This window comes from Pyrgilauda ruficollis, unplaced genomic scaffold (genome assembly GCF_017590135.1).
Source record: "Pyrgilauda ruficollis isolate IOZ18807 unplaced genomic scaffold, ASM1759013v1 scaffold5, whole genome shotgun sequence".
NCBI classification, from domain to species: Eukaryota; Metazoa; Chordata; class Aves; order Passeriformes; family Passeridae; genus Pyrgilauda; species Pyrgilauda ruficollis.
Genome location: NW_024526599.1, coordinates 12,471,714 through 12,487,404, shown reverse-complemented (window position 1 = coordinate 12,487,404; position 15,691 = coordinate 12,471,714).

The window sequence follows — 15,691 nt, the reverse complement described above, 5'->3', positions numbered from 1 at the left end:
GCCTTTTAAAACGTGATGAAAGCGAAATGATTGTTAAGACTTTATGGTTTGTTTGGGTTTTTCTTTCCATTCTAAGCAAGGCAAAATACCCAAGCAGTGATCTTTGTTCCTCTTTTTCCCTCCCTACAACATTAATAAGGAAACTACCTAAGCCCTGACCTTTAAAAGTACATATTCTGACAGTTCCTAAATAAAGGTAAGCGTTTGTTTAATTAAAAAACTTCTGAAGAGAATTACAGAATCAAATCACTAATGCAAGTATTTAAGCAAATCTCTTTTGAGGAAATATCTTATCCTTAAACTTTAATTTATAATTAAAGTGAATAAAAATATTTTTAATGGAAATAGGAGCCATGTTTTATGCTGCCGCTTCTCCAGAAGGTGTATTATCTAAACTTTTTCATATATCTCATACATACTATGTGAGAAATATTGGAAAAAAACCCCAAAAGAATATAAAAAACACAGTAGAAGACCTTTTGTCTTGAAAGTGAATAAAATGGGAAGAGCAGGAAGAATTACCTCAAAGGATGCTGCCACTGCAAGAAAAGGAGCAGTACATTTAGCCAAGGTGATTTGTGATGTGCATTTCAAAGGAGGACCTGAAGATGTTCATCCTTCCAGAGGATCCACCATCCTTTCAGATAAAGCAGCAAGTAGAGAACATGGTTTAAAATGTGGCTAATGAAATTAAGCATCTGAGCTACTATCATAAGCTAAGCTCTACTCTGCATTCATTTCTTGCAGGTAAAGTATTCTTTTCTATGATTTTCTGAAAGCAAGTCTAGAAGTGACTTTTAAAGGCCAGAATGTCTTCCAAGAAGACATTGCTTATGCTGTCAGAGATTCTTCTTCCCCTCTCATTTTCAGCCCATGGAGGTATTCAAAATCCTGATATTCATATGTGAACCCAACCAACAGGCTGGCTTCACAGAAATTTACACTCCTACTTACAACCAGTCCTACGTTTTATTTCTCATTATCCTAAGTTGATTTGATCAGTAACAAATTCAATTAATTCCCCCAAGCCAAGTCTGTTTTGCTCATGAAGGTATCTGCTGAATGATCTTTGCCTGCCCTTATCTCAACCCGCAATCTTTTTGTTATATTTTCTCTTTCCTGTCCAGTTGAGAAAGGGAGTGATAAGATGGCTTTGGTGGGCACCTGACATCCAGCCAGGGTCAACCAAGCACATGTATTTATTTGCAGTACGTGAAACTTCATATGCTTTCTAAACTGTAATAAATATATCAAGTTCCCTTCTTTGGCTTGTTCTTTGAGAAGCAAAGAAAGACTCAAAAATCTGCTCAGAGGGAGAAAATGAAATGCAATAAATCTCCCAAATGTTTGCTTGTACATATTCTGCTGAGTAAAGGAAATAGGTGCAATTATTATTTAAAGCTTCCCAGCAGGGAGGAGGAAGGAGTTACAAAAATTACGGTCACACAGTTATAGGTGACAATACTGATTGCACACAGTCTTATGAGAAATGCTGTTAAGTTCTGATAAAAGCTGATGGCTTTTTTTAAATTTAGTTGAAGATACTTTTGAAAATTTACATAAATTATCATTATGCTTGCCTATGAACTAAGTTATGTTTTCAGTTACATACTGATGCATTCTGATGACATCAAGATAGCGTCACCAGAAGGACTTATCTGCAGGTGACACAGACTCATGCCAACAGCTGTATGGGATTAACAGGGGTAGATGCCTACACCATGGGTTGCTCTGTCTAGGCAAATTTCTTATCCCATAGCTAACTTCCTTTGAAACCAAGTCTCAAGGCAAATATTTGATTGTATTTCACCTATTGGTAGCCATAGGAAAATGGGCTAGAATTTCCCTCTTCATGTCTATGACTTTATGAAGAAATAGTTTGTGCTCCTTTGCAGTCTAAAGTTGCACCATAGCCTTATTCAACATTCACACACAAAGCTCCTCAACACCACCATTACAGTCATGTCCTGAGATACTTATGGCAGAACTGAAGGCAGAGTCAAAAAGTCTTAAGGGCTATTTTAAAAAGCTTTTCTTTAACAGTTTCCTTGAAGGCATTTCCTTCCATTGTCTTTTAAAAGCTATGTCAGCTGTCTATTGTTCTTCATGGACTGGGCTGACAGCAAGATTTTTATATGTGCCTAAATTTCAGTGTTATTTTCCATTTTCAATGACATTTAACTTCCAAACTATTCAAATACATAACTTGTGGGACTGGAATTTCAACACTTGTATGGCTTTGAAACTGGTTTTATGGAGTGCTACATGGATGCAAATCACAAGCCAGTGCTGAAGAGCACCTGTTTTCCAAGGGTCAGCAAACAAGTGCAGCATTTTAGTGAGTTCAGATCATTTTTCCTAGCTCCATGCACATGTATTTTTCACAACAAATGCTTCATCTTTTCAATATTTTTATTGAGCCAGAGTAGTATCTTTGCAGATTTGGATTATTTTGCCATTGTTTCTAATTAAATAAATGTATTTCAATAATGCTTTTACTAACCTTTTCCTTCTATTATGCATTTCTGAAGTACTTTCATGTGTTTTAAAATACATTATAATCTCTCACTCTCTATGTTTTATGGCTTATTTCTAGGTCATTCTTATCAGAAAATATACTACATATTCTTTTCATTCTGTTATTTGAGACATTAATTAATACCAAGTAGTATCAGTTTTAAGTTAGATGATTGAGGAATGCTATTCAATAACTCAACATTGAAGCAGTAATCTATTTCATCTCAATGGCGGGAAATACAAACGTTGATTTTATTATTAACTTTTTTTCATCTTCCCCGCCACATATTTTTGATATGATACTCATGATTCCAAGTGATTACAAGTGATAAATCTGAGACAATCTACTGCAATTTTGGAAGCAAATGTTAACAATGTTAAAATGTAACAAGAAGAGACTAAAGAAAATCTGAAGAATCACCTCAGGTACACAACCTGAAACAGTAAACACACTGAAAGATTGACTATGATGCTTATGGGTCATTTTTAACCCAAGACATTCTATGATAATTATACTGTATCTTGTAAAAGTAATTTGCCTTCATTGCTGAGATCCAAGGTATAAAAATAATAAAGACCAGAAATTTTAAATGAGATTATGCATTTATCACATTCTGTCATACAGTTAAATGTATCTCAAAATACCTATTCAAGAATAAACGTGCTCCAAATCTCTTCACACATTCATAAATTTTAAAATTTTAGTTCAGAATATTAAAGTACTGGAATAATTTAAAATAATTTTCTTACAACATATAAAAATTGTCTACTTTTATTTTACAGTTCTGACTTAATATGACAGCTAGGTCCTTTTAAATAGTATTCTTATGGCCTCCACCCAGTCCTCTCCACCTCAAAGAGCCTGATTTCCTCAGTGGATTCCATCAGAGATGGAATAACAAACAAGTAATGATGTGTACTTCAATTTTCACTTTATCATTTCCTTAATTAATATAAAGACTAACTTTCAGTTCAGTGAAATCCAGGAAAAAATTCATATTATTGAGGCTATAAGAGTTAGGTATTTCCTACAATGCAATGCAGATTTTTTTACAAAAGGAGTTTTTTTTTCCTCACAATTCAAGCCCCTTCTACTTGATTCTGCAGGAGAAAGTACAGACTTCTTTTTTTTAATGGTCAAATCTGTAAATGGAGAGAACTGTTCTATCCTAAACTTATCATTGGGGGAGTCAGTTTTGCTGCAGGAATGTGAGAGATGACATTTCAGGAGAAGTCAGCTCTGGTACCATGCCACAGAGTTCTGAACTGATGAATAAACTTAAGAGGAAAAAAAATACAGTCAAGTGAAGAACTATTTTTAAGGAGTAAAATATATCATTAGACATGTAGGATTACATTTCAGAACAATCTAATAAAAAGACAAAATACTACAACTGATTCTTATGGATTGTGGGGTGAAAGTGGTCAAAAAATGTGTGCTGTTGTCACCTTCTTGTTTACTGAGGACCTTCTAACAATACTAGATCCTACTAAATGCAAGCAGTAAAATATAAAAAATAAACCTGGAACAGCCCCATTCAGGTCATCTTTGGGATTCAAAACTGATGTAGGTGACAACAAATCTAAAGTCTTCATAAATGCCCAGAAGATAATTCCTCTAGAAAGGCACATGTTTCCTTCCAAACTAAGCTCTAGGACCAAGTGAAACAGAATTCTAAATCAAGTTAAACTGCTCCCCCTCTTCATGGAAGTCCGAAGAAAAAGAGGGGAAAAAAAAAAAAAAAAAAAGCAGTCGGAAATCGTGCACACAACTTTGTTGAAAGCAGACCACTGCTAAGTAAACCTTCAGAGCCGCTTTGTAAACAGCCAGAAACATCCAGTCAGTTTTCTGTAAACAGCTAAGTCACGCACCAGCAGAACACAGCAGCCTTCTGTGGAAGGCTTTGGTTGATGTTTAACAGGGTTACATTTCAAGCCAGCTAATAGTCACAGCTATTATCATTGCAGCTCAATTGCACAAGCCAGAAAATTCTTCAAAAAGTGGGCCACAGCCTGTTCTGCTGTGGCGATGCTGTTAGGAAATAAATCAAAGAGAAAATCAATAGATCCCCTAAAATATGGCAGGCCAATTTATGCAATGTCCATTCGTAATCTTCATGAATAAGCAGAAAAGTTTTAGTTCACCTTGAGATTACCAATTTCAACCCAGTGCAACAGACATATATATACAAGTATTTATTCCATCTTTGTTTGCTTCTTTCTACTTTATGCTTACCTCCCATTAACATATTTTGAGAAGGAATTAAACTGATCATGTGAGTTATTTCCTGACCTTCAGAACTTGAAATATTTAAAACTTGTATTTATTCAAAGCAATATTACATGCTTTATTTGACTAAATTATCTTCTTAGTTTTAGTGATCCTTCTTAGTTTTCTTTATAAAGTGAATGCATAACCATCACTCCCACAGAAATAAAATTTATTTCAACAGCTTAAGTATTTTCATCCTGTCTCTTTTATGGCACCTTAAAATAAACTAAATTACTGTAAAACACTCAAAGTGTCACAGCAGTGAAGATCTGGCAAATTGACCACAACTCAGATCTAAGTTGCTCTTACAAATTGCCTTGTGAAAGTTTTAAAACTTCCAAGCTCTTCTAGGTTGAAAGACAAATGAAAATTGTTCATCATATGTTTGCTGCAGAAATTTTCCTGTACATCATATGTTTGCTGCAGAAATTCTCTATTGCCCATTCTCCATCTCAGTGATATAAATGAAAAGTGACATTGTAGCACTTCTACACTCAGGGCTTTTGAATGTTCCTATTTAGTCTCTACAGATGTAAGAGTAATAAATATTACATAGCCTGATTATCCATTGTTATTTTGCAGTAATGATAATTATTTTTGGTGGTGTATATAACTGAGCCCAATGCTGAGTTTAAGTATCCAAATTCTTCTCTTTTTTTAAGATTTCAAAGTGATTCTAGCTTTTCAAAACTTGAGAACTGGTAAAGAAATTTTAAAACTTTTAAATATATACATATAAAAAATACTGCAGTCCTGCATTTACTAATGCATGTTTCTAAGTAACTTCAATAAAGTATGGACCTAAAAGGAGGAAACTAATACTTTCAAATAAGTGTAAGCTGGAGGATAAGCCTGACTAATTCATTTAGGGCACCTTGATATCTGTGATTAGCGTGCAAAATATGTTAGGAATTTTGTTATGCCATGGATTCTGAACACAGTTTCCCAGCACTAAATCTGACAAATTTCTATAAATCTGCAGATTTGTTCTCAGTTGTCTGCTTTTTTAAAACTCTTACTATTATCTTCTAATAAGTCTAAATTGAAAAGAGATAAAGTCACCAGGCAACTTGACAAAAATCTCTGAACAGATGAGTTAATTAAAAACTATTCTCAGATGGAAATAATATTGTTTGCATATCTGGATTGCTACTAGTCAAGCTAACAATTGATTTGTTATAGAACCAAAGAATTACAGAATATGCTGAGTTGGAAGGGACCCACAAAGGTCATTGAAGCCCGGCTCCTGGCTCTGAACAGGACATCCCCAAGAGTCACACCATGTGCCCAGGAGTATTGTCCAAACACTCCTTGAACTCTGTCAGGCTTGGTGCTGTGACTTCTTCCCTGGGGAGCCTTCCAGTGCCCAGCCACCTTCTGCCAACCACCCTTTTTCTAATATCCCACCTAAACAGCTTCAGGCCATTCCCTCGGGTCCTGTCAAGAGGAAGAAGAGCAGTTCCTGCCCCTTCTTTGCTCCTCACAAGAAAGTTGCAGACTGCACTGAGGTATCCCAGGTATCAGTCTCTTCCAGGATGAACAGACCAAGTGACCTCAGCTGCTCCTTTTATGGCTTCCCCCCTCAGGCTCTCCACTGCCTTTGTAGACTATCTTTGAATGCTCTCTAATAGCTTGATGTATTTTTTCTATTGAGGCACTCAAAACTGCACACAATATTCAAGGTGAGGCTTCCCCAGTGCAGAGCAGAGCAGGACAATCCCCTCCCTTGCCCAATGCTGTGCCTGATGCTCCCCAGGACAGGATTGGCCCTCCTGGCTGCCAGGGCACTGCTCACTCATGTTCAACTTCCCATCAAACAGGGCACCCAGGTCCCTTTGCACATCACTGCTCTCTAGCACCTCATTTCCCAGTCTGTAGGTACATCCAGGGTCACCCCATCACTGGTGCAGAATCTGGCACTTGTCTTTCTTAAGCTTCCTACAGCCAGTGATTGCCAGACCTCTGATTTGTTTAGGTTAAGTTTTTGCTTAGTTTATGCTAAGTAATGAGTTATAAATAATAATATCCTAATGTTTTTATTTGCTTTAAAAGACAGCATTAGAAGAACATAACTAATATAAATTTCTCATTACCTGAGCGTTCTCAAAACCTTTTGTCTTAGAGCCACAAACGTCATCTATGTTTTTATCTTATACAATCCTGGGGAGAGGGGCAGAGGCAGACAGAGGAGGTCAAAATCAGCCTGCAGCTAATTTCTCTGGTTTTGCTTCCCTGCACCCTTAGGTTTTCCTTGATGTATGCTAATGAAATAAACAAAAGCACACATGGTAATTTTTACTGAAGGTTGGCAATGACTGAATATCATCATCTTTCGCACAAAAAATACTATAAATTTGGTCAAACTCCTCTAAACATTAGGTATTCCCAAATCTTAGTGTATTGGCATAGATTTTTTTTCTAGCAGAATGTTAGTATCGACAGATAGCAAAGGGAGATGCACAGAGGAGAATGAAGTCTGATGGACCCTTTGACCTAAAGTAATATCTGCTTATGACAGTTTGTGTTCAGCCTTTGCTTTAAAGACAAAATGTTAGAAAAAAACTCTATAGTGGCCAAACTCTTCTCCCATCTGGATTTAAAAGGAGCATAACTATGGATGTGTTTTACTTCTTAAGCCAAGAGAAAGAACTTTCACTTTTTTTTCAACTGAGTGAAAACAACATAGAGGATATGAAACTAAAGCTAAAAAGATTTTGGCAAAAATTTGCAGGAACAGTTATGGAACAAGGAAGGATGCAATATGAACTTTTCCAAAGTGCTTACAGAGGTTTTTGGACGTTGCTTCATTAAGCTGTTAGAACAGTACCAGTAAAAAGCACTATCTACAAGAGACTGTGTTATCTTTAATGGTATTTATTGTGTAATCATAAAATTATGAGATATGATGAGCTTTTGTCTACATAAACTGATAGCATCTTTCTCATCTCAAAATAGTTGTTCATTGTTTCGACATCCTATGGGGAAATGGCATTTCCCTACCTTGGCATGCTATTTTTCATGATGTAACAATCCATCTCATTCCACTTACTACAAGTTATCTAATTTTCCTCATCTACTGAAATTAGCCTGAAAATGTGATAAAAAATAAACTTTCATAGCTACTGGATGCTACTTAGTGAGCCACATAGCTCAGGTAGCCTCGAGGAGCAACCTGGCAGACAGACAGTAAAAGCTAGGGATACATGATCTCAACTGCCGTGGAGCTCCACAATAATTTAAGGAACCAGATTTTAGGCTGATGCAAAAAGAATGTTGTTAGGTTTTTGTGCTACACTGAAAGTATATATTTTGCTCCAGAGAAACTGATGCAAAGATTTTAGTTTCAAGCAGAAGCAACTTTGCAGGTAGGAAAGAGCATGCTGGGAAAAACGTTTGCTTTCTATTGATTTATTAACAGAGAATTTTATATATATATCTTCTCCTTTCCTCTGTAGAATGAAAAAACAATAGGCCTTTACACATGGCTGAAACTCTTAAAAAAATACTGGAATTCAGCATACTTAGATTCTTATTGCTAAGGGTGTCATGGTTAGATGTTCAAGTGTATATTGAGTTGAGGTTTTTCCCACAGGTGAATCAGGTGTCTCACTAACCTTATATCACAACATTTTATTCAGGAAGCATTACCCATACCAAATTTTCAGGTTAATTTTCATGGATCTGTATGAACTTAATAGCCTTGAGGCTTCTACTAGTCTTTCAAAATCAGTTGAAGTAAGCCAACTGATTCAAATTTTTTCAAAAAAGAGAGCATGATTGACTGGAAATTTTAATTTTTCTACATGAAGTTTGAAATAACAGAAAAGATACTGCTGCATGATTACTTTCTGATTAGAATGGAAAACAATAATAAAATGGGATACATTGTTCCACTTTTAGTTCAATTTGGAAAGTAGACATTTATTTTAACTGTACATAATTTTGCATTTCAAACATAAAACCCAAAATTTTCTGAAGAAATTAAATATTTCAGAACCTGAAAGTATAATTACAAAGGTGAATTGAAATACCCCTCAGTACATAAGGTTAATAGATAAATCACTGGATAAAACAAGTTTTTGGACAGAAAACTGAAAGGCAAAAGTAGGAGCAAAGGGTTTCCTAAGACAGTTGGCATTTTTTGTGCTTTAAACAATTTAGAAAACTCAAAAATAATCAGTGCTGACAGCATGCAAAATATTTTAAAAGTTATTCTCCTAAATCTTCACTATTTTTAGATTTAATTAAGCCGAGATAATTTCTGCAATATTTGCCTACCCAAAGCAAAGACCTTCTGATGTGATAGGAAACATCTGATGAAATCTTTCCTTCTTAATGAATGTCAACATGAAACTATAGTTTAATACAGGACACTTGACAAGAGAAGGGCTCTATTTAAATAACCTTAACAAACTCTGATACAGTACAGTAATATATGGCTTGTGTAGAACTAAAAATTATATGTGTCTTTTGATTTGTTCCTAGGGTATGGGTTCAAACTGTCTAAAATTGTTAATCTAAATGTTGAACTGGCATGCTCTCACATCTTCCCACATGATTCCTAATTCACATCAAGGCTGGAGAGTATTTCCAGCTGTTACTGATATGTTAATAGGACCACTGTGAATGCATATAGTTTTTTAAAGCCATACATATAAGAAGAAGTATGGGTAATATTTCCAAAATAATTTCATCCAGCCCTGCAGTGACTTTTTTTTTCTTTGAAAGTTGTATTCAATTTCCATTCTTCTTACTAACAATGAAATTAGTCATATTAGGTATGCCAATGGTACGCTACTAATATTGCTTAAATACACACACTTGAAGTACAAAAGAGTGAGAAAGTGCTGTGGAAGAGTTCTTACTCATCTGTAAATGTACATAGTAAGCATAAAGCCTCAGTCACTCAAACTTCCACTTGAAATTATTTTATCTTCTTTCCCTGACTCATGCAATGATCTCCAAGTGGGGGAAGTAAAACACAGTGCTATCAAAATGCTGGAGATGTTGCTTCTAGATCACAGTCTAATCTTCCCATCAGGTTGTTGAGCTACAGCTTGTACAGCTTGCATGGGATTAAAAAAACACCTTATGGGTTAAAAAGTCATTTTTGCAAATCTCAAATCATAACAGTCTAATCAAGGAATTATTATTAGCCCAGGACTCCTTATTTCAGGGAGAAAAAAAGAGAGAATAATCAAAGAAAAAATGTTATTATAGAAAAGTCTTCCAAAGCAGTAGTTAAAATTGAATCCACCCAGTTACTAGTATCTACACCTTATTTTTGGTATTATCACACCCTTCCTTTGGTTAAGAGTGTAAGTTGATGATTGCTTTCTTGTCTTCTCAAGGAGAAGTGTGATGTTGGCTTTCTTCCTCCCCTCTAATATCTCTATAGCACTATTTTGATGCACTTTCCAACATGCTCTACACATTGCTCGTGCCACTGGTTTACAATTCCACAGTATCACCAAATTCCCTACACACAGCATATTTTAATGTATTGGACACTTCTCCCCTGTTCTCCTTGCAATGCCTAACACTGGTTTTGACCAGTCCCTAGGCTGCACTTCTGCGGTGACCAGTGACTGACCACATGGAGTGGTTTATAGCACCAGGGCCTCTAGTATAATTTAAAAGGCTTTACTGTCATTCCCTGTCCCCTCTACCCTACATTTTATGCCAGGGGCAATCATAGTTCATTCTATATAGAATAGCTTTATTATATTATTGCCTATTATTGCGCACTTTACGTAACAAGAAGCACTATACCACAAAATTGCACAAAGCTAAGCAAAAGATACAACGAGCCATTCATGGTCATCTTCTCAGTAGGCAAATGCTGTAGCAGCTAAACAAGCTAAAACAAACTTCCAGGAAAAAAAGCCAGATAAACCTGAAGCTCTGCTGCCAGCTTAATACAAAGACCAGTGGCATTTTTCAAGTAGTAACAACTCCTACACATGAGGCCACAAGGCTACATATCTGTAACAAGGATAGTAGTGGGAATCTAAATCCCACTACCCCAGAAGAAGTTCTTCTTCTGAGAGACCTATCCCAGACTATGTGCAGAGTGATTCACTTCTATGGATGTTGGTAAAGTTGTGGTACCAACGCAGGTACAGATTATAACAGTCTCCAGTAGAATTTTTTGAGCATGACATCCAGGATTTTTCCAAAAATATCCAACAGAAGGAAAACTCATGTCTGAAACCTTAGTCCTAAGTAAAATAATAATCAAAAGTCTTTGGACTTTATTTCACCATACCAAAATATGAAAAATAGAGGTTTCAGTGTTGTTCCTACCAAATAAAAGATCCGCTAGAGCAACTTAAAAGTACACTGCAAAAACTTACAATTTAAAAATTTTTAGAACTCTAAGAAAAGCTCACTGCAGCAAGTTATACCTGTACAGGAAAGCAGAAGGAATAAAGCACATTCAGCAATTGCTGTTGGAATTACAGCACCACCTAGTGTGCTCTGGAAATGCTCCTAAGGGGTGACTTTTTAATTTTGATTTATGTTTGCTTTTGGAATTGAAATCAAGTCGCTATCATTTTGTTTTTCATAATTCCTGCAATTTGTTTTATAAAGTTGCAGTCTGAGTTTCATTCAATTAATGGATTTTGGCTCTATCAAAACACCACCAGAGGAAGTGTTACATAATATTAAACTAATTCTCACTCCAGATGCCAAGAAAGTCCTTATTTAATTTCCTAATGAAAAGATCTATGAGACCTTCTTTTCCTCTAACCCTCTTTTTAAGGAAATGAACCCAGTTCTTCAGACATGGAAGGAGAAGCCTGTCTGCAGAAACTGAGATGGTCCAGCAGTAGTGCTTCATAAACACCCAAACTTGGGTTCTCCAGGTTTTTAGACTTCTCAAGAAGTGCAAGGACACCCTTTTCTCTCTAGTGATCCTGAGCATTGTGAGACACTATGGAATAAACCTTGCACCAAGCAATGACTTGTTGGGGTTTTTTCCTACCCTGCAGAATAGAATATTCCTAGTTAACCCTGGACACAATTTGATAATCATACTTGATTATGACAAATTACCTTTCATAGTCTTTTTCCCCGTTTGCTGTGCATATATAAGGGAGAACAGTGAAAGGTCTGGATAGGGAAGGAAGGTTATTTATTTACATACTTATCAAGATGGAAAAACAGTGCTAGAATTAAAAAGGAAGAGCAGACACAGTGGTTGAGCAAGCTTCTGAATTTTCACATATTTGTGATGTCATAGCTCACTTTTACCACCTGATTACTTTCATATTTCAAATGAAATTGGTGGGGGATTCTTGTCTGCTTTTCATGAGAATCATCAGTAGAACTGGAAAACCTCAGTCTTTTCACACACAGAATCACCAGGTTGGAAGAGACCTTCAAGATCATCGAGTCCAACCCAGCCCTAACACCTGAACTAACCATGGGACTGAGTGCCATATCCAGTCTTTTTTTAAACACATCCAGGGATGGTGACTCCACCACCTCCCCAGGCAAACCATTCCAGCATTCCATAAGGTATTTGTTTATGTACTATTTAAATATATTTAAAAATTTGGAAGTGGAAAAGACACACAAAAATCTAATACGCAGAGGCAAATTTGAAGTGATCTAGACTAATCCATGCCATTGCTAAAATGGAGTAGGCATATGCCTGCACAAGACCTTGCACTACTCTCTCATACAGTGAATTTATGGCTAAATGTGACTGCTGCTCAAAAAAAGACTGCAAGAAGAAAGAGACATTATGTAAATCTTTGCTGCTGCTGCTGTACATTGTTCAAACCCAAATATGAAGACAAAGCAGGTTTCTAGATTAGAGGGTTTGCCTTGAAGAAGGACAAAACCAGTTGCAAATGGTAGGAACTACCTATCTCTGTGCAATCATCTTCTGATAAGAGCACCTTTCCAGGAAACAACATATCCCCATAACTGATAAGATGTCAGTGGGCTATAAAGGGACCAGTCTCCTTCCTTACTCTCTGGTAAATGCATATCTGTGCTGAAAAGATTCAAGTATTTAATACACAAGTGACAGCCTGATTGTGTGACCTAGCAAGAAAGACATTTCCCATGGGAAGCTCTGAGATCTTGTTTTTGTTCACTGTGTCCCTCATGCACTCATTTTCAATGCCTCTGAGTAAACTGCTCCCAAGAATGGCTTATGAATGCAGTCACCTCTGTTCAATGGAATTTACTTCATCACAAAGCTGAAGATCTTCAACTTTCTCAAGAATAAACATATGTCATTTATTAAATCTTAAATAAATAAAGACCAAAGACAGCCCAAATGTATAAGGGGGAAATTGCAAACCTGACTCTAATTGCATTCATCATAATCAGCTTTACCTAAATTACTTATTTTTCATCACTGATCATAAATTTCTGGAGCAACACTATTCCACCACACAGTTAGATATTTTAATGCAAAGCTTTTTATACATTTCCAAAATTTATATTGGCAAGTCAGAATGATCCTGAACTTCATAACCTAGAAGGAACATAGAATGAGAATTATAATAGAACTTGTAACTCAAATTTAAGAGAGGATTCTAAGTTCATAAAAAGTTGCTCTTGAGGTTTTTTATTGGGCAAGAAGTCCAGCAGGTCAAAAAGATATAATAAAATAATAAAAACCAAAATCTAATTAAATTTTATTTTTAGCAACAAAATAGAAGCATGTGTTGTATATGGAGAGTAGTGTGTGCTCACATCTGGCTTCAATTCCACACTGTATGTAGGGGAGCTGGCTGGAGATGTCTCCCAACTCTCACCCATTTTAGAATGATATTAGCTGGGCCATAGAATGCCTATTTCTCTATTCTGCCTATAAATAAACCCAGATGACTAATTCTGATTATGATATTTGTATTATGGTTGACAATATTTGGTCAGCTGTATCCCAAACCAAATGTCTTTACTAATAGTACCATTCTTACAGAAGAAATACCAATTTTTGTATCTTGAATATATGCCTGACCACATCAGTAACTTGGGTGCAAAATATCTTAACCATAACTTTTACCTAATACATTATTAGTGTGGCTTAGAAAAGGAAAACAGGAAAAAACACATCCTAACAGCACAAAGTCAACATATTTTGGGAAATGGAATTAAATTCTTTTGTATGTTTAAAATCTGACAAATACAAGGATTCAGAACAACAGCAATATTTCAAAAATAGTGATGTTTAGGAAAAATGGCTTAGAAGATAGAAATTGCTTTAAATATTTTATAATTTTTTTTTTATCTGCATTGATATCCAAATTTTACCTCAATTTAGGATTTGAAGAAAAGGAATTGTCTGAAGTACTAAGTAGGTGAAGGCCAGCTGTTCAGAAGCTGATAGGCAACAATTCATAAATAATAAGAAATATCTTTCACTGTGTACATGAGATAGGACTTGTTGAGGTGTAGGAAGAAAGGAGCAATTAAAAAATACAGTTATACCCATTTGGAAATAGTTACTTAAATTAACATGTCTGGAGACTATGCAACTATATAACAGGACCACAGCCTAATAACATACTAGAGCTTTTTTTTTTTTTTTTTTTGAGTTACACTAATATTTGACTCGTGACAAAGCACCAAATAAAGAAAAACGATCAAAGGAAATTGAAGTAAAGACTGAAAACAGTTGTACAACCAAAATTAAATCTAGCCACAATTTTTATCTTGCAGAAATGAGATGCATGCAGACAATACCCCCTGGAGAAACATATTCATCAAAAAAGACAGAAGACAAAAACAAAGAAACAGACGTGAAGTGCGAGATAACATTTAGAATTATTTGCGATGATGAAATATTCTCTCAAGTTGAAAGAAAATTATATCCTCCAAGGAAATAGGCCTTCCTATTTATATGTCATCATATGGCATGAAATCAATTTTTTTTTAGGTGAAGCCATGAGTACAAAGACCACTTGACAGTTCAGAAACTTGGCAATATTCAACAGTAGTGTAGTATAGTGTCATATTTTAAGAACAGCTAAGGCCTCAATTTTTTTCAATTGTATTCATTAAAGATAAATTAACCATTAAATGTAATTTTAAAACCCCTTACTGTCAGCCTTTTTTCCACCAGAAGATGTACCTAGTCTTTGAATTTCATCTAAACTTTTCTAGGGGAAAAAATAAAGTTTCAGGAGAGACCATTTTTCTTTGTATATTCTTGAAGATACTTGAATTAAAAACTTAACTTCTGTTAAACTGTTCCTCAGTTCCTCACAGATATGAGAGTCAGGAATGCAACCTTCTTGAACAGAAAGAAGATTGACTGAATTGCACTGAAATATAATTACTACATTGCAGCAGTGTTCATTGCCAAAAATTGCTTTGTTTGTCCAGTCATTATTCAATGATTTTCCCAATAATTGCTATAACTATTAACATAGCTTTATCGGTTCCCATAGGAAATTCAGTATGTGAAATTCTTAGACTTGTTTAATAGAGAAGTTTAATAACACATTTTCCTGATGACATAGATTTCTGCAGGAAAGTTGCATCAATACAACCTCACCCAGCCTGTAAACTTACCATCCTCCAACTTACCAGCGCCCAACAACTCAGAAAATAGTTTTTCTTTGAAGATAACATTAATAAAATAAGAAATCCAAACACTAGTATAGGTAAAAACTTGAAGCTCTTCCTCATTTTCTCTTCTAGCAGAAAATGCTGAGGAAACTCCCTGATGTAAATGCCTACTATAAGTGACCTTGCTTTGCATATGTGTGATTCAGCAAAGTAAAACTACAAGCAAAAAGTTAAATTCTAAATGAAATCGTATCATACAATCATTTACTCATAATGAATTGACCATTGCTAAAAGAGGCTTTGAATTACAATACCTGTTCATCTAACATCTTTTCCATCTTAGCACCAGGTTTTTGCTGATGC